Raw genomic sequence first — 20409 nt, 5'->3', positions numbered from 1 at the left:
AAACTTCTCCAGCTGAACCCCCGTTGGATCTGAAAGGCAGAAGAAAGAAATGAGCAATAGGAAGAGGGAGCAGAGCCTTTCCTTTGAGTATGGAAATTATTCTTCAAATGTCTTTGTTGACAGCTGGCGTGGCACAAAATAAACACAGGTCTATTTGCAAGTAAGCAGGAATTAGCATAAACAGCAGCTGCTGTATTACCAGAAAACACGTAACAATAAAGAATTTTTTTCTGCCTTCAGAAACAAAGGTAGGTAAAAAGCCTGCATGAAATAATGAGTTAGTTAACCACCTGTTAAAGTTCTGAACACCAACAAAATGGAAGAGCTATTGGTTGATGACATAAGTATTTTTCTGAATCAAGCTTTCTAATTGAAACTCAACCTATCCTTGTCATACATAAAATCCAGTGCAGTATCAAAAATATCCTCTTGCTCAGCCCTCCTCTCTCCCAAATCAGGGGATTTCCTACACTTGCCTTTTCAGTTGCCTTCTTGCTGCATCTAGATAATAGTTTTCAAATTTTTCCGAGGTGGTTTGGATGTTATTTCTTACTCCATCTCGAGCTGTATAGAATAGAAAGTCAAGTCAGGTCATATAGTTGTATTTATGGCCAGATCACACTCAGCAGGATAAGTTTAGGGTCTTTTGTATCTATTTCTTTCCCTGGTAAAAGCTAGTTAGTAGCACACTCAACAGCATTGTCATATATTAATAAAAACTAATGATCCAACTCAGTGCAATGCAGAAACAAGAGAAGAAGCAATTTTAAAGTGCATAATTTTAGATTGATGGTGCTTGAATTTATAGCTTAATCTGTCTCCCATGGGGGATGGCTTTACCTGTCCAATTAACTTGCCAGTGTAAGTCGTGCACTCAGCCATCTGCAGGTTCTGTAGATCCACTTATCTAGATTTGCTTTGTACTTCAGCACTGTGATCCACATCTGGTGTGCATTTGTTTGGAACTGCAGCTATTTGTCTCTGGATTTTTCTGCAAATAGGACGTTTTTTTAAAACAAAAGCACACTAAGTAAAATAGCCCTGTTTAGAGTTTGTATAGAGAGTTATGTCTACAAAAACATATTTATTTAACATAAGGCCCAATACACAGTGGCTTGAAATCAGTGAGTTTTGGTTCAGAGTGGTTTTGTCAGACCTTGATACTGTTTCTTACCAGATGATTCACTTTGTTTTATAAGTCAATAAAATTAGTTGAGTAAAATATTACTTACACTCCATCAGAATCTGACTAAATAGACATCCAGTGCTTGGGGGGAGCGTGAAGGGCTGTGTTCATGGCCATGTAAAAAGTCTGTGTCAATACCAGGATGAGAGTTTAGGAATTTCTTCTTTAAATGTTCTTTTTGTTCTTTCCTTTCTCGCTATTTGTAAGTTTAAAAATGTGTTTTATTTTGGGCGGGTTTTCTTATATCAATAGGCACTTGTTTTTACTGGTAAAAGGATTTTTGACAATATTTTGTGTGGGAAGAGTTGTGTGGCCTGTGTGGAATAATTGTGAAGCAACACGTTCTTCATTTGATCACAGTTTTGTAGTATCTCTTCTGTTTCCACTGTCAGCTTCTGTTTTCAAGGTAACTGTATTTCAAAAGTGTGGTATCATTTTCCTGAGTGAAATACTTTGGAAGCTTTTGAAATAAAAAAACATACAAAAATTTTCTACAGTAGGTTTCTTTAATGAGCAGAGAGCATCAGATCTCTTAATTTGCTTACACATTGGGCCAAATTTTCTTCAATATCAGTTATTAAAAATACATTGCTGTTCGGCTGTTGTTTGGGGTTTTTTTGGAAGTTAGAAATCCTCAGTTATTTACATTATAGATGGAGACATCAGCATCTCAGCCACAGAGGTCATAGTAATTTTATTGTGATACCATTCATAAAGGTAGGGGGTTTTTTCCCCACAGTTTTACTTTTGAATTTTTTTTCTCTCTGAAAACATTTCATCCACTATATATGTCTGCTAGTTATCTTTGTATCTGAAGAAATGTCTGGGCATATAAGTCTATATTTATGCAGAAAGAGGCATAGAATCCTCATTCTATGTCTGCCTAATAAATTGAAAGGTGTGAAGTCCCAGAGCAGACCTCACTGTGGCCAAACACTATTTTATTTTAGGTGAGAACATTTTTCTCTCTCTTTCCTTACACTGATTTGGACTCTAATTCTTACAGCACCTCAGCCCATGAAGAGCTGTGTATAATCTCCATGGAGCTGCTCTTGGATAAAGTAGTTTGCAAAGGTGCAAGAGTATCATCCTTTGGTCTCCTTGACTTACCAGTGACAACAGCAGTTGAACAAGATTTGATCAAATCTCAAGTCAGAATGGGAGACATTTGCCTCTTCTGTTCCTGTTTTTACATCAGGCAGATATCAATCTGATACCAGACTTAAGTTCAGACTGAAAATAGAAGAGTTAAGATCTTGCCAGATTAAGATTTTCTCACTATACAGGAGAGATAAAATATTCTAGGTAGAAAATATGTCAAGGTGTGGGAAGGGTAGCAAGAGAACTCGATAAAACCTGAATTCACTGAAGATACTGAAGTTTTCCTTTTGATTTTAGTAAGTCCAGCATGTTACACTTGAATTTAATTCTTTAGTGGACTCCTTGAAAGATCTGATGTGATTCAGCATGGACAGGGTTGACATCTGTTTTCCTGCCTCTGTTATGTGCCTAATTCTTTCTTCCCACGTAAGATTGGTGGGAGAATAATCACTTTGGTGATTTGTTGGGGTCAGAAATGACACTGCTACATAAGCAGATGCAACACAGTAGGAATACCAATGTGATCTGTGTCTGGACCCTGGTTTTCTCTTCAAAGGGAATCTTGTTCTGAGGTCTTTTCTTTGGCCTCTCTTTTCTTTTTTTGGCCCACCTTCTCCCCTACATTTGCAGGGCTCTACATCAAACAATAAAAACCTTGTCCTTTTGCATCTCAGGCAGCTGAGCTCCTCTGCCCACCCATTTACCTGTCCTTCACTCCTGCACTAGAAGAGGAAAATCAAATTTTTTTCTCACATCAATTTACTTGCAATTTCATCTCCTCAACAAATTCCCCCAAATTCCACAGACTGTCATTTTGTATTTTTGGATCTGTTCGTGGCTTTGTATATGACTCTGTGTATGACCTTGGATATGTTTCTTGACAGCTTTGTGCCTCAATTTACTTTTCAATAACAAACAATGTTATTTATTGCCATTCTTGGACATTTGCTGAACTGCCACTAGGAAATGCCCATATAGAGCCCATTGCTGGTTTTAAAAGGTTTTAAGTCCTTCCAGCTGAGCTGGAGGTTTATTCCTTATTGCCGGTGGAAATAAGGGAAATCTCCCCTCTTGCTGCATCTCAAGGACCTTCAGTTCCTTATTAGCACAGGAAAAATCCACAGCAAAACCCCAAACTGAACCTCAGTGTCTTGAGTCTTATGCATTAACCAGACTGTAGCCTCTCCCTTCTCCACTTTGGTTTATTTTGCCTTGAAATGTATTTGATTTTCAATGAGTTCCTCATTTGAGTACATCTTCATGCTGTGATCTTCCCCATGCCATCACTTCCTTACCCCTTCAGAGCTCAGCAAGGACAGGGACTGGCACAGGCACAGCAGAGCAGGCACGAGTCACTCCCTTTGCTCACGTTTTGGCTTTTCTTGATCTTTTGTGCTTTCCCTTCCACTCTGCCAATCATTCAGTAAGGGGTTTTTATTCTTCTGTCTGGTGTTCCTCCAGTGAATGACTTCACTATCTGATGGGGTCCTAGTAATTCACTGCTTTTTTATTTTAATGAAAAACCCCAATTCTCTTGATATCAGGCCTCTCAGAGCTGGGAGCGTGCAAACCCCTTCTCATCTGCTTGTTCTCTGAAACCCATATTCCACAGGGATCCTGCACTCTATTATTCTTCCCCCTCTGCCTCTGGTGCTGCAGCCAGTCTTGAAAGGAAGCCACTTGAAAAGGGAGAGAAGCAGCAACATGGCTTGTGAATTCCCAGCACACTGCTTTGCCCTGAAGGATATATTAAACAATAAGCACTTTTTAAACAAAGAGCTCTGGTAACCTCACCGCAGGCACTGACTCTGCTGATATATTATTAATTTTAGGCACTAGCTTCAAATTAGCTGACTGAAACACCACTTATCTGCTCTTGGTCATCAGAAAGATATTAGCTCTTGCTGATATGCTCCTTTCCTTTCTTATCTGACTGTTGAAGGAGTGTAAACTCGGGTTTCCCTAAGTGACAGCAGCCCAACATTCAGCACAGGGAATAATCTCTCTCCTTAAAGCCCACAAATCATGAGAAGAATAAATATTATCTAAAATTGAACGTTGTTAAATATCAAGAGTCACATTTCTGGTAAACAAATATACACATTTCCTTTTTCACACTAAGCATGTAGATAAGGTACTGAGTCTTAAACTTTCATCAGACTCTTACACAGAACTGCTGTGTGTTTGGATTTTTATTTATATTTATTGTCCAAAGGCAATAAATATTCATCAGTTGAGACCATGCTAAACTACTGCTTTTCCAAAAGGTCTTCTGGATCATAATGCTGATGTTACTATAAGACATAAAATACTCATTATTTAAAATATAAATTACAAACATACTTCTAGCAGGAGGAATGGGTCTCAAGGAAACAGACTGTATTTCAGGGCACTTTTAGTTGTTCTGGATTTGGGGAGGACATACCAAGGCCCTCTCTTGAGTGTATGTGTCAACTACAAAAAATTCCTACAGCTCTGCCACTGGAACCACGTTGAAAATCATAACCCTACCTGTTATATTGTTAGGTCTTTATTTTACCCATTAGGTGGGAAGTAAATGATTTCCTTCCTTTGACGTGTTGATAAATCTACCATTAGGCATCCAATGTGTTTCTGAATTTCCTCTCTGTTGGGGTTTCAGAGGCTTCCTTCATGCTGTAGCTCAGGGTTCCCTGTTCCTCTGCAGCCTGGAATTGCAATTTCTCCCACTGTGACAAGAGGAATGTCACCACTCCCCCCTGCTCCTGGGCAGTAGGCACAGCCTGAGCTCTTGGTGGGTTTATGCTGCAGTTCCCACAAGGATGGGAATGCCTGTGGATTGAGGAAGAGCTGTGCAGACTATGGAACCAAACTTTCCAAGAGCTCAGTTGTGTCCCAGGCCCATCTTCAGCCTTAGATGTTGCTGCTTCATTGCAGTCACTGATCTCCTAACTTTGCAAGCTGAATAGGCTCTAAAGTTTCACGTTTACAGTGTGTTAATTATCTTAATCATATTATAGTATAGAAGAAACTTCAGTGAGGAAAATAAAACCACACTGCTCTTGTTGGGCAAACTTTATTTCCTTTAATATTCTGTGTTTGTGTCTTATTGCCTGGACCTCTCCCACTAATAAGCTTTTAATGACTGTTCCCACTGATATCAGAGCAGCTGATTTGTTTGCATGCTGTCTTTGTTTCCTGCAATAAAATCAATTAAGCTCCTTGTCTCTCTGACCCCGTCTTATATTAAGGCTTAGCACAGCAATTAGGAGCACATTATGGTCTTCATTCTTTTATAATTTTAGTTCTACAGACATTGCAGCAAGTCAGGTGTCAGTGCAAAGATTAACTTGAATGCAACACGACGTAGTGGGTGCATTAAAAGTCTGCAGTGATTTAATTGTTATACTTACACACTTCACTTTTGCAAAAAAACGATTTAATGAGCCTATGACACCTTTCAACAGCCTTCTTGAGGTTTTTTTTTTGGTGACTATTCCAATGGACAAAGTGATAAATTTGTGGCAGGCAATTTTGAAGATTTTTCACAGACTTAAAATATCGAGCTGTTGGAAAGATGCTTCTAGAACACAACAGAGTATTTCGACAAGCAACAAAACTTCTGTTGCTTGTTGAGATATTTTGTTTCCAAATTAACTTAGAGAAAGTTGAAGATTTCAAATTGAAGTTTTTCAAGCATGAGCTTTTGCTGAAAGATGGTTTTTTCCTGTCAAAACTCCTTCAACTTATTTTTGACCAGCTGTAGAGAAACTGTTCTTCAGTTATCATAGCTAATGGCATGATCACTTCATTGCTGTAGTGAAAATCAGCACTCTTCTTCACCTTCTTTTTTAAAATTGCATTTAACTTTAAGCAGGGTATGGGACCTAATTGATCAGCTCCTGCAATCTCTTGCTGCTAATTGGCTAAATGCCAGATGATAAAGGGAATATTATCAGTTGCCATCATTTCACAGGAGACATTTTGTACTGAATGTTTCCTTTTCTCATCAAATGCAGCATATGTGGTTCTTCTGTAATAAGTCACAAGAGCAACCAGGAGAAGAAAAAGGGTAAAGGAGCATCTGAATTTAGTTTGTTCACTTGCATTACAGAAAAGTGGTCCTATCCTACAACTATCAAGATTTAATTAAAAAATGAAAAGAACAGAACCAAATTGAACTGCAAACTTGGTCATGTTATCACCAATTCTGCCTTGGCAGTTTCTAGAATACTGAATAAATTGCTGTACTTGCTGTGATAGCCTCTGTTGAAAACCTTGGTGACATTTCACTTTGAAAACGGAATTCATTGTTCCCCCCAAACGTGGTGCTCGCAAAGTCAGATTTCCCTTTCATGTCCGTAAGCAAAATTTTCAAAGAATTTTTTTAATAATTGGACAGAGCTGTTCACAGGACTTAATTCTCTTCAGAGAACTCTGGCTTTGTTCCTGGCTGGAATGTGGCTTGGAAAAATGAACAATGGAGCCTCTGGGTTGCGGACACGTCCTGCCTCCCTTACTGTGAGGACACTGAAGGGTGGGTTTGAGTTGTTGCAGTTCCCTGTGGTGAAGGACAGCACATCCCTCAAACCACACAGGACAGAATCATGAACCAGAGTCAACTGGTCCCACCTTTGCCTCTGCCAGGGCTGCCTCCCATCCCTGCAGGGATCTGACACAGCCCATCCCTCCTGCTGTGCCTCCTGAACAAGGCAGGTCATCCCCACGACAAAGGGGTGGCAATGGGACACCAGTGATCATTACTCTGTCACTTCCCAGCCCCTGCTTTCCAACACAAGGAGGCCAGTGATCCAAAATCTGGCCCCAGTGTAGGAAGAGATGGCAGCAGAATGGGGACATATCTGATAAATGTGGGTAAAGGACTGTAGAATACTGTATAAATACAGGGCTGTGTTCCTCTTCCAGATGGAAACATGAAGATTCTTGTCTTTCAAAGGCAAAAAGTCAATTGTGCAAATGCCATCTGAGGCTGACAGCTGTGCTTCTGCACACCAGGCAGTGCTGCTTTTCCAGTTTGGATTAGGGAGTATTTACCCCACAGCCTGGTCTTAAAGTATTTGTGAAACCGAGAGTGACAACAAACCTCCAAAGTGTCTGGATCTCTAGTATTTGTAGAAATGATGCTGGATTTTAATCAAGAGCAAGCAGAGATGGACATGAAGTCTCTTATCTGAATCCTGAACTGCTCATGGGAGACTGTGAAAATAAGGCAGCTATGGAAATAATTTGATTAAATCTTTCCTAAGTCAGTACTTTGCTTGATTAGTGTCTTCTGCCCAGATCCTCTGTGAAAGGAGCCAGAAGTGCATAGGTGACAGGAACACACTTTACTGCAGTATCACCAACACTGTAATTTGTCTAAATGTTGTATTGACTGGTCTAGTCACTGGTATCTGGGATGCAGTTTACAACACTGCAGAGCTTCTCTGGGTGGGTGGGAAACATTTAAAGTAGAGAAAGAAATGTGTTTTCTGACCATCTTCTGCTTTCAAGTGCTTTTGTAGCTGATTTTATCAGAGAAGTGCAGCCTGGTCTCAGGTTGGGGACTTGAGTAGACAGCTGCCTGCCTCTCAAACAGCTTGCACAGAGTCAAGTTCTCATTATTTCTAGACAGGTATCTGAAAAGCCTTCTTGCTTAGGCTCTGACACAAGCTCTAATTATGAGGTGGAGCAAAGTGTTTTAAAGAGAAATTGAGTTGTGATTATTCTATTGATGTTAAGACTTGCTTTCATACAATAGCATCTCACATTACAGCTACTAAAATTCTTACAGGGCCTTACAGTCTCCTAAGCAACTGCACTCTCTGCCATCAGGAAGAGATTATCTGCTCTGGAGAGGTGCAGAAAGAGCCTTTGTCTCTGCTGGAGGCTACAGTAGCTGAAAAGAGAGCAAAGAAAATTAGTATATATTGTTAATAGTATTCAATATAGAGAATCTAGTGATGGTAAATACCTGAAAATTGAAAACACGGAAAAAGAAAGTAATTTTTTGGCTGCAACAAAAGTGTTATTTTAACATTGGTATGCTTGACTATACAGCTGGGAAACAATAGTTTATAACTTGCAACATCAAGGATATCTCAGTAGTTCATGGTGTTCAAGAACCAGTGGAGCAATGTTTAGAAAATCCTGCTATGACAGTACAGAAGAGCTGATGGAATGACCTTTAATTCTTTTTGCCTCCTCCCATGATGTTCAAATCCTTCTTATTCTTCCATAGGTGATGACACTGTTGACATAAATGGGACTTTCTTGCCAAATTCCACCTACAGTAAACCTTTTCTTGTCTTATTTATTCTGTGTATTTCTGCCTTCCCACCCCCACTCAACATCACAAGGCCATCAAGGAAATTAGATCACTCGTAATTCGCACCTTTTTACACAGGGCTTCTCTATACAGTTATAAATCTTTTTGTTTTCCTTAATTAACCTTAAAACATTTTAAGTGTGATTATTTTTGAAGTCCCTCGAAATGAATTGACAACCGTAACTGTGCTATTCTGAATTCTGATCATTATATTTCTCTAAAAATAAAAGCTCAATATAAGATTCATTTAGAGCTGTGCACCTGGGGAACCTCTGATTACTGCCTGAGGTATTCAAGGCTATTAAAATATTCACGGTGAATGTGCCTCTTGCACCAAGGGAGAACTTCAGCTCCTCCAGGACTGGGGAGCAGTAAGAGTGTTCACTGCTGCTGTGGCACAGACCTGGCTTACTTGGGAGGGTGGGGAGACAGATCCAAAATCAAGAAGTTCCTTCATGAGGCATTTCAGGTTGTGAACTCTTCCTTCCCATGGCAAAGAAACAATTTGGCCATCAGAGCAGCTCTAGCAGCAGGGCAGGGGCTGGTTTTGTTAAGACTCTTTTGGTAATGCAGGAGCTTCTGCCTGTGCTGTAATTTGTGGGTTTGGGTTCACTACGAACCCCATGATCACAGCCTTAAAAGGAATTTGATTTCCCACAGGATTTTTTTGCCAGTCTCTTCGGAGCTCTCAGTTTGCAAGGATTGCTGCAAATCCACTAAAAATGTTGTCCATTCCATGAAAATGCCAATTTCTATTTGTGCCTTGAGGCACTTGGCTTTTCAGTTGTTCTTCTCTCTGATCCAGTAGCAATATGAAGCCAGGAGGATCAGCACCACTTTTTATATACACTTGCTGCAGGTGGGAGGTAGAGGCAATAAATAAATATTTGTTGTCTTGTTTTCAGCAAGACTAAACCAAGTTGATATACTGAAATAGCTGCTCTGATGTAACTGTGACTGCAAAAAGGCAAGAATACATGTTGGGAGGAGATGCAGAGAATTGGTCCAGAGGAAAACCAGGCATTCAGAGGGAACTGTGGGTTTTACACTTTGTGCATCTGCCAGACATTGAAGTTAATTCAAGTTCTCACTATACTGGAGTCTTGTTTGGCAGAAGTTTTTTTCCCTTCAGTTAAGTTAATACACAGTGTTTAGTATTTGGCCCCATATAACTCAAGCTCTCTCAGTACAACTTAAAACTCAAGGAAGTCAAAGGTGTTGCCATTTTCACATATTGAGCCGTAACAGTGATGAAAAAATAATTATTTATTAAAGCCCCTTTTCCTTCCCTTATTTAGGCATTGGAGAGAGCTAGAAAAACTATTAAAACGCAATAAAGTTCAAGCAGAAAAATAAACTAAAGAGCTGAAACATAATTATCTCTTCCTGCAAATGGTGCACAAGCAGCATGTAAAGCTACCAAACAAATGATACGAGTAATTTGATAGTGTATTAGGACACTGAGGAAATTTAGATACAGGACCAAATTACACCCGGATGAAATCCCACCGACATTATTGAAGTTGAACTCAAAAAGAGTTTGTCATATGCATGGTCCTAATATTCTGTAATTTTAGCCTGTAATTTTTAACCTGCCTTAATTAAATATTAGCAGCATGTGTACTTTGTACTTGGAGCCTAACAAATCTGAATTTTGAAAAGCTTTTGCTTAAAATGGCTTTTCATACACACACAAGCAAACGAGCCCATAGTTCTTGGCTAATTACCACTGATGTTGGCTCACCTTGCTGCTGCTGTTGGTAGGAGAATAATTGTCTCAGAGGCTTCCATCATTTCTCTGAAAATGTCTTTTTCTTTCCACTGACTGCTCACCTTTTCAGCCTAAATATTTATTGGTTTCCCTATCGTGGTGATTTATTTCTATTTGTTTTTAGTTTCCTTGTGCAGTGTTTCAAATGGTACCACAAGCTATGAGTGGATTGGTGTTAAATTACGTAGAGGTGCCACATTGCTCCTGAATGCGTGTTTTTGATGAGGTTATTAAAACTTTGACAATACAAATTACCATAGCAACAAAAAGCATAAATTCACAGCCTATTCCAACCTCTGGAGTATGAAAATATTTTAGAGCACTCAAACACTTTGCAGCATAGCACAGCTCATGTGCCTTGGCTCGCACTCTTTGTCATTATGTCCTAAAATATATCAGTATTCACTGGTCCTCGATCTCTCAAACAGGCAAGAAGTCGTGACTTTGTTCTTTTTTTAAATTTATTTATTTTTTTTAATGTAAAGCATTTGATCCAGCTCCATTCCTTGCTGGTGACTTTCCGTGTGACCTTCAGGAGATAATTTGAGCATCTCACTTAGGCAAAGAAAGAGAGAAACAAATCTGCGAACAGGATTGTCTCTGCTGGTGGCAGTGGAGTGGGGCTGTGGGTTTGGGTACCATCAAAGGGCTCAGACAATAACTTCTAGTTTTTGTTTTAGTGTTTTAAGATCTCTGGTTTTGGAAATGGCTCTGCTGTGCAAGGTGCTGTAAAAATGCTGCCAATCCTTACTTTATAAAAAGGTATTAGTGAACAGGTCTCAAAACAATTCTGGAACCCAGGAATTTTTACTTTACAGTGATGGAAAAGTTGAAGGTGGAACTGGGATTAGGAGAGCTCCTTCCATTTTTCCCAACCCATTTCATAGCAGTTATTTTACTCCTAATCAGCATTTGGTGATTGGAGATAGTTCCACTGGCACCTGTCCTTTTATGTGCTGGGATGTGAAGACTGAGGTTAAAATGCCATCTCTTCTCTATGTGTTCAGACTGACCTTGGCATACATTTAAAATAATTGTCTAGTTCTGAGTGGGTTGGTTGGGCAAGACAATGTATGTGTTTGTAGGAGGCAGAGAGAGCAAAGAACACGAGTTCCTGGGGTTTTCGATGTCTTTCTGGTTATTGATGCAAGTAATTTCCCTGAAGTCAATAGTACAGTCAGAGAAGCAAGAAGAAGTGATTTAGATTAAATTCTTATAAGAACAGGAAAGCAGTGGCCATTATTTCATGCCTTTGTGCTCTATAGGTCAGTGTTGTGTTCCAAGGTTTATGGGGACATTCAGTGGTGACCATATGGTCTATTAAGGTAACCCCACTGCTTCTATCTAATGCTTCTGTTGTGGAATCACTCTGCACCCAGTGAATTTAATCTGGAAATATGTCCCTATTTCCCCAAGACCTCTCTCTCTATACTGATGTTTATTACCACAGCCTGTATAATACGCTTGGCAACTGATGCTTCCATTAAAACACTGTATACTTAACTCTGCAAGAGTTTGAGTACTCAGCTGTACCATCCAGGTTTCCTACCTGCTCTAAATGAACAGTGTCCCTTTCCCAGACAAGGACAGTAAAAATATCAGCAGGTTTGATCACTGGCTAAAATGGACACTGCATTTATAGTTTATGGTTTGCTTTAGTGAGATACATGTATTAGGATTCTGCTGGTTCAATCATGAACAAGAAAATAAGAATCGGGTTTCAACAGCCAAGTAGATTATTTAGAACCTGCATAATCTGTTTTTATCTCTCTGAATCTAACTATAGAGCACATAATCAGATTTATTTTATGGAAAGAAAGTGCTAATTTTAAGCATTTTATACCATTTAAAAATTTAAGTAGTTTCAAACTGTTTATTGCTTTATTAATAGACTGTAATTCAACTTGGGAACAAATAACATTCCTAATCTGCAGAGCAATAACATGGAAGATTCTGCTTTACAGCTCATTTGCTTTATTCCTGTGTCTAAATGTCAGCAAATAACAGAACAAGTCTCCACTTGTTGCAGGCTGAAGGAAAAGCTTCCTGACACAAAGGATATACATGTAGTCAGAATGGGTGATGTGTTTTAAAATTATAATAGTTAAAAAACTTTCCAATTCCTATTTTCTCATCACTTCTACCTTTCAGTGCAAAATTGGTGTAATTTTACTATGTAAATAAGTCACTCTTATCATGGCTGGAGTTCAACCACAAGATATTCTGTTCAATCAGTAGTAAAGGATCAAACTTGGTCTTTCTTTTTATTTCCTCTGAAAGTGAAAAAGCAATGCCATCTTCCATTTCTTTTTCTGGCATTGACTTGCAGAAACCAACAGGAACATAACCTCCTCTGCAATACCATGGCAGAAAAAAGTGAGTTTTTAGCCAAAAATCCAGTTGTCATATTAGCAACATTAAAAAAACAGTTCTGTTTGTGCCAGACTTGTCATAAACAGTGGTGACAATGCATGAAATGCTGTATTATTTCTTCTTCTGTGTCAAAGAGCTGAAGCATTACCCTACCAAAGCAACCAAAATTCTGCACTAAGGGCTTCCAGAGAACTGAAATGAACACTGCAGTGTGTGTAAGGAATGGAAGGCAGGGCATATAAAACCAAAACAAGGAATTTTTTTATTTTAAAAAGTGTGGGAGAAACTTGAGAAACTACAAACCAGCAAATCTGACTTTTTTCCTGGACAAAATGGTAGAAAAGTGTAGTAAACAGAGTTGATAGACACCTAGATAAATATACTGGAGAAAAGACAACATTGTTTTTGTAGAGGAAAGTCATATTTCACAAATCCATTAGAGTTTTTTGATGGAATCAATAAATATGTGAAGGGTGATCTGGTTTGTGCTGCATTAGATGGATTTGCAAAAAACTTCAAAGTGAGATTCATCATCAAAACTTTTGAAAGTAGCTGAGCTGTCATGGGCTAAGGGGAAGGCACTTTCTGTGGACTAACTGCTTTAAGAAATAGGAAACAGAGGGTTCTTTTAGATCCCTGTTCCTGTTTTAGTGTCATATCCATACTCTGAGCAGGGTTGAAGCAGGTAACTTCCTTAGATTCCTCCCATCCTAAATTACACTGAGATTGTGTGGCTGAGGAAGCTGTGCAAGGGGAAGCAGAGCTGGGCAGGGTTGCATCACTGGTGCCAAAGCAGGACTTGGGACACCAGCCTATCATCCCTTCTTAAGAATAAAATGCTTGTTCTGATTCAAACTTAAAGAATATATGTATATACACTATCTATATATTTAAATATATATATATATATATAAATGCATCGGTTTTTCCTTAACTGCATGGTCCTTTTGAAGCCTGTCGATGTGTAGAATAACTGAGTGGGCTGCAGGCTGGAAAAGCTTTCAAAGTGAAGAAATTGGTGTTCAGCCTCTGAAGTTGATGTCACAAGTGGATGCTGGAAAGAGCTGCTGGTCCCTCCGATCTCGTTTTCATGCTGGTGCAAGGAATGAAATGATCATAAATTTGGAACCAAGTGCATGGGATTTGAATTTAACCCCCATTCAGACAATAAAGGTGACCCTCTCAGGGAGTTTTCTCTTTGTTTTAATTTGGATAGGAGCACTCAGAAAAGGATTCTCCAAGGGCCTGTGCTGTGGGGAAAGGTGGCAGCTGAGCAAAGGGATCATCAGAGTGAGACCTGATGGTGCAAACAGAGGTTAAAAGGAGTATGATGGGACCAGATCTGAGAGGAGAATCATTTCACAGAATTATTTGACATCACAAAGCACTTTATTTTCTTTCCCCCACAGTAAACTTGAATGCTCTTAAATGACAGAAAATGAGATCCAGCAGGTGTAAACTACAGCAGTTAAATATTCATGAGTGAAAGTAAAAGCAGGAACTGAATTTAAGTCCGGGGTCAGTACAGGGTAAGATTCTTCAGGGCACTGAAGCAAAATAGCTGTCAGACTGCAGTGCAGACAGTGATGAAAGGACAGCTTGAAAGAAAATGGTAATGGCCAAAGTCAGCTTATAGATAAAACTACGAGGAAGAGACAGATTGAAAAATGTTCTCTCAATGTGGCTGAACCATTTCTAGGGATGTGAAGTTCTTTGCCAGAGAATTCAAAAGAAGCACAGGAGTAAAATTCCAATGAGATATGAAGACATGGAGGGGTTGACTTCTGACCTTCTGCACATTTCCTGAGATCATTTCCTTGGTCACTGTTGATGAACCTGCAACCTTTCTTGCAAGTAAATGTCCCAAATCAGAAAAACTAATAAAAATTCCGAGGGGTGGTTCTTCTCCCTGATTTTCATCTAGGGAATGTCACTAGGAGAGGAAAGCAATCCTGAAAATGATAAAATACTGAGATCAAACATTTAAAGTAAGAAAAATAAGCTGGAGAATTTAAACTGAGACCTGGCTCTGTGGTATGATTTGAAGAAACCATTTTTTTCTTGATAACAAAGCAGGACTGATTCCATTGGAGCCTGAAATAACATCTTTGTGTGTTAGGACAATTTGATGATGTGTTCTAACAAGTAGCTGTTCCAGATATTGTGTGCAAAAGTCAGGATGTCAGATGTTGCCAAAGACTTAATACCTTTAAAATAGCAAAATTTCATGTAATGTGACCTGGAAGTGCTTCACAAAACCAGTGCTCAGTAGAGTGAATCCAGAAGGGCTTCTTGTTCCAAACATTTCTGTGCCATTGTGTACCTGAAGAGCATGAGTTGAAAAAAAATGGTTAAAAAATCTCCTCAAATTTGACCAAGGATCTCAGCTGGGTGTGTGTCAAGGGAATAAACACAACTGCTTTCACTTATAGAAAGCTTCACCATCTAATAATATCTAGATTAAAAAAAAAACATGGCATAGATACCCTTTAGAGCACAGCTTTTATTTTTATGGATTGTGGACCCTTCATATCCTGTAGCAGCTGCCAAATGTGTTCATCTACTTCTCTTGTTGGTATCACACCCTCACCTGTGTCACCCTCCTCAAAATTATTGCATAAGGAATATGGAATATTCCAGCCTCTTCATGTTTAACTGGAAAAGAATCAGCAGTGCATCTCTGCATATAAGTCTGTGATTCAAATATTTTATGATTTTGGTGTGTATCTGACACAAGCAGCATGGCCAAAGTTTTGTTAGGTCTTCCAAGCCTGGCCAGCTCTCAGGAGGAGGTGGCTCCTCTCTGTTCTTGGAACTTCTCAGGATGGAGTTCCCAATGACTTTCAGAAGGTTTCAGGAATCAGGACTTTTTCATTTTATCTACAAGTGCACAGACTTCTAACCTTCCCCTTGCAGAAACTTGCAGCTGACAGCCCTCAATTTACTGCAGTGCTGGGAAACTTGGCACAGACAAAAATCTCAGGCTGGGCTATTTTAAGCATGTCTGCCAGGCTCCATAAAGAAAAGGTGTAATCCCTTCCAGACTGCTCAAACTAACCCCTGCATTCCACAGCTAGTTCACAAATTTAGGCCTTTAAATAATATGTTTGGGCTTTGATTATTTGATGCTGGTTTAGGTTTTTTTAAATTAGAAATAGGAAGAAGGTCTCCAAACTTACTGAACAATTTACGAATCGAGAAAATGGTATCAGATCTATTCACTGATCTCCTGCTTTATGTTCTGTCAGGTTTTCTGTTCTTAGCGAGATAAATCTGGATTTTTGATTCTAGTTATAAAGATGTGCTTGAAGTTGTCTTCATCTTTCAGGCAAAGTTACTTGCTTAAATGTTGGATCTCTTAGGCTGTTTCATTACCTTCTTGGCTATTTGGTTGGTTGGTTGGTTTTTTTAATAGTTGGGTGTAATTCTTATTTTTCTCTCAGAACAATAATATCTTAATCTTCCTGAAGTGTTGCCTAAAGTGCCAAGTTCCTTTTCTGCAGGAGGATTTTAGAAGCTTGCAGAGAACTGTCTTTTCATTCAAACACCCCTTCTAAAGCAGCAGCAAACATTGCTTCATACCACTGCTGCTTTACTGAGACATTGTCTGCACAGAGGGAAGAGGCACCACAGACAAAGAACAGTTCTACATGGTTTTTCTCATTCTTTGTAACAAATTGAAATAATTCAACTGGGAAGTCCTGGTAGCTAATTTCAGACTATTTATTTCCATGATGAGCTACTTCTGGGAACGCAGGTCTGCTGGTAAGATTCATAATTTGAATATATTTACAAAAAGCCTTGTGTTCCCCGGAATCAGGGAAAGTAATCCCAGTTAAATGTGGAGTGACTCAAAGAACCTGTGAGACCCCCAGCAGTGGTGCTCTCTAGTTTGGGGGGGGTTTCCATGCAGGGAAATCCCTCTCAATTATTCAATGCATTCCATTCTCTGGCTTTGTTTTTGCCATTTATGGTTCAAATGTGATGGTGTCGGTCGTGTAACAGAAGAATATGAACACAATTAGCACGTTTAATTACCTGTCTTGTTTGGGGATGAACATCAACCCTGGACTGAAATGAAAGTCCAGATTGCCTGTGGTTTTAAAAATATAACGTGGCACAAGAAGCAGCTTGTATAGCAGCTTGAAAAGTGCAGTGGATGGTTGTAGCTAAAATATTGCAAAAGATTTAGGTTGCTCCCTAAGACACCGATATCTCAGGATTGTACACCTGAAAGTAGGGCTAGGAACTGCTGGTATTCCAGCCCTGGGAAGACTGGATGATGGAAAAGCCAATCAATGAAAAAAGTAGTTTTAAACATGTACCAGTATCCAGAAAACAGGTGAGTGAGCTACAGGAATGGCTGCTAACTGTTCAAACTATTCCAATAAAAATTGTGTTTAACAGTCATGGTCAGTAAAAAGCAGGCAGGCAGTACAGCAAGAGAAATCTGAGGCCTCTGGTCAGTATGTATTTTATAAGGATCCTTAAAAGGTATAATACTGAAAGATGTGCCACAGAGGTATTGTTAAAAGAGTGATTTTTACTTCAGTTTCTCCAACTGCCCTGGGACAGCAAGATAAACCTTCCCCCAAAATAATGTAGTGCAGGGATGGATCCCAGTTTTGGTTCAATGGGTGTGTCAGAATGATCCCTGGGAATCTGGGAATGCCAGCTTAGTAAAAGGGGTGTGTTTAGGGGGAGCTTCCATTCCCACAGCTGAAATTTGAAATGGTTATCCCATTTTTGCAGCTGTAGGTTTGTTAGGCACGTTCCAGGCCCGTATGTACATCAGAGCCTTCATAGGAAACCAGAATTCCTGTCCAAAGGCAGGAGGAATTCTATTTGCAAGGATTGGAATGACTCAGGGGTCTTCGAAAGTGTCATTGGGTTCATTTTAAAGCAGTCTTTTTTCATCTAGTAACCTTATGTAGTGTGCATCCATGGAGGGAAGGAGTTGAATTCATTCTCTAAATGTTAATACACTAAAGAAATGAGAAAAATTGACCCTATCCTTGAAAAATCATTACAGTAAGATAAATCACATTTAGTATGACATCTGATGAGCTAGAAATGAAGCTGTCATAGAGTGACTTAAACCAAGAAAGTACTAGAAGACGTTCTGGCTCTCCTGAGATTCCAAATATTACTTGAGAATATTGGTTTTCCATTATTGACTCTTTTAGACTGGGCAGTGTTCATGTATCCCAGCCCTGGTGCCCAAAGCCCTGAATGCATAAGGATATGCCCTCGTTTCTGAGTTAATTTTGCAATAGATGTGTTTGGCATCCAGCTCATGTACATGATTTAATGAGCTCTGTGTAACCTACCAAAAAGCAAATGTGGTTAGAGCAGTTCTTTTTGCTCCCCCACTCAAATGTTATGGAACACTGGGGAAAGAAATGGAGCATTTATGACAAAATTTTCAGCCTGTTTACATTTTTGGATGAATGTTAGTTAGAGGCAGAAGCCTGGAAACACTGGGTATTATCTTGCATTTATAAAGTAGATACTGTTCCAAAGGATTCCCAAGCATGTTATAAAACTAAATGGGATTTTCAAGAGTAAGTTTTAGATAAGAATTAAATCTGCTGGGGAGGGAACAAATCAGATGAAGAAAATCTATTGCCCCATTCTTCAATATATGTACAGAGAGTAGCAGGATTATTTTTCTCTCCACTGATAAATATATTTGCCACTCTCATTTTGCAGTTTCCCTCAGAAGACTTTAAAACACTTCTGGGATGTGGGTGTCATTGTCCTGTTCTTGTAGAAAAGGAAACTGAGGCAGAAGGACACAGAATGACTTTTGCCACAGTCACACTGGAAATCACTGTAGAGGCAGAAGGGAATCCTGATATTCCCAGATCCACATCAGATCTTAATCTACTACTGGTCTGGCCTATTGGAGGCCAGATTTAAATTGATATAAAACTCTGTATGTGCCCAGGAATTCATGGAGAGAAGGCACTATAAAGCACCTGAGTGTCTGACTGCAAGTTGTGATACTTGTTCGTGTGTGGAACAGATCCCGTTTGTTTTACCTTTAGAGCAGCAAGTGCTGATTCACTGGGATGGGCAAAGCTGGGTTTGGTCTGTACTGCTGTCCCTTCACAGGGGATTCCCACACTGGATTGGACATTCCAAGATAGATCTGTCAGCTTCTTTTACTGAATTCACATGTTTTATAAAGTTCAAACCAGCCACAGTGTGAATATGGAATAAGTATCACTTTTCTTTGGTCCTCTCGATCTGGAATGTCCATCACATCCTGGACAAAGCTCTATGACATGCAAGGAAATTTTCAAATACATACCTATGTTATGTATATTTGTATTTTTTAAAAAAATTTTCTCTTTTTGATGAGAGTTTTCCCCTATGGATAGGAAAACTTGTGTGAAAGATAGCTGAACTCAAATGCTTTGTCTTCTCTGTTGCTTTATTAATCATGGTTGGCTGGATGTTTTCTATGGAATCAGCAGGTTTCATTTGCAGGAGAGGCTCGCTAAAGACATAATCATGCACTGCACAGAAATAACAGAACTCATAGCTAGGACTAAAAATTAGTCCTAACTAAGGAATAAAGGCTGAAAAGACATTACTTCCTGTTGCTACTCTAATAAATGGCATCTACTAAATAATGGCAGTAGAGGATACTATCTAAATTAGTTTTGAGAGCTGTATTTGAATCTTGTGGGTAGTTGCCAGGTTTGGGGTGCTGTGCAGAGAGAAGGTGTCAGACAGTGGCTTCTTCTTGTGGCCTCTCTAGTCCCCAATAAGGCAAAAAATGACCCAGAGGATTGATGCCATCCTGGGTGATCACAGGGGAAGAGATAATTGTTGAGAAATGAGCTGTAGACCTTTCTTTCATTAGGTGCCTTGAAAGTATGAGCCAAGCTGTGCATGTCCTTGTACAACTCTTGCAATGTGTGATTCCCATTTCTCTGTGAAAATTGGAAAGGAGGAACGATGAACCGATTCGCCCAAGTTTACACAGAATATCTAAATTTAACCAAGGAGTTTCACCTACCTCTTTTCAGTCTTGATCCATTCCATATCCAATTTCCTACCTTATAGGACCTCACACTTCAATTTGCTAGAACCACAGCTACCATATGTAATTACTATTTATAGATAATCAGAAGGTAATTCAGGGTATTATATAGTGTAATATTTCTTCTAAATAGAACTTACCCCTTTTGCACAGCTCAGGGTGAGAGCTCTGTTAGTTGGACACCTCCTCTCCCTGCCTTTCCCCACGGATCCAGTATCCTCCTCCAGAGTGAGAAACTCACTGTTTCACCTGTTCTGGAGTGAAGCAGCTGAACTCCTCATGTTGTGTCTCAGTGGAAAAGGGTACTGTCATTGTGAGGAAGTGGTGTCCTTCTCTGTGAGTGGAACCTTTTAGAAACGTAGACTATTGTACAGGAAACAAAAGAGATTGTTTCCATAGCTACTTAGATTCCATCATGAAATTGCTCCTGGGAATTACTGGAAATCAGAGGGTTTGTCCTCCCTGTAACCCTGGAATCCTGTACATATATTGTGCTCCTAAGACTAAGCATTAAAAAAATGAGATGCTTTTCTTTAGAAATCTCAAGTTTTCTGGGAATCAAGAGAGCATGACTGAAAGCAAAAAAAAAAAAAAAAAAGAAGGATGCACATGGTTGG

The 20409-nt window shown here is 39.4% G+C and overlaps 1 long non-coding RNA gene across 1 annotated transcript in view; it reads left to right on the top strand.

Moving 5' to 3' along the window:
- LOC113970481 overlaps positions 1 to 18683 on the top strand; it is a 105101-nt gene extending 86418 nt beyond the window's left edge. Inside the window, exon 3 of the long non-coding RNA XR_003535186.1 lies at positions 18451 to 18683. This is a non-coding gene — a long non-coding RNA (uncharacterized LOC113970481). The remainder of the gene's footprint in view (positions 1 to 18450) is intronic.
- Positions 18684 to 20409: the final 1726 nt, after the last annotated feature.

Source organism: Neopelma chrysocephalum, unplaced genomic scaffold (genome assembly GCF_003984885.1).
Source record: "Neopelma chrysocephalum unplaced genomic scaffold, ASM398488v2 Primary Assembly neopelma1_77, whole genome shotgun sequence".
Lineage (NCBI taxonomy): Eukaryota > Metazoa > Chordata > Aves > Passeriformes > Pipridae > Neopelma > Neopelma chrysocephalum.
This window is presented reverse-complemented; position numbering and strand designations above follow the sequence as displayed.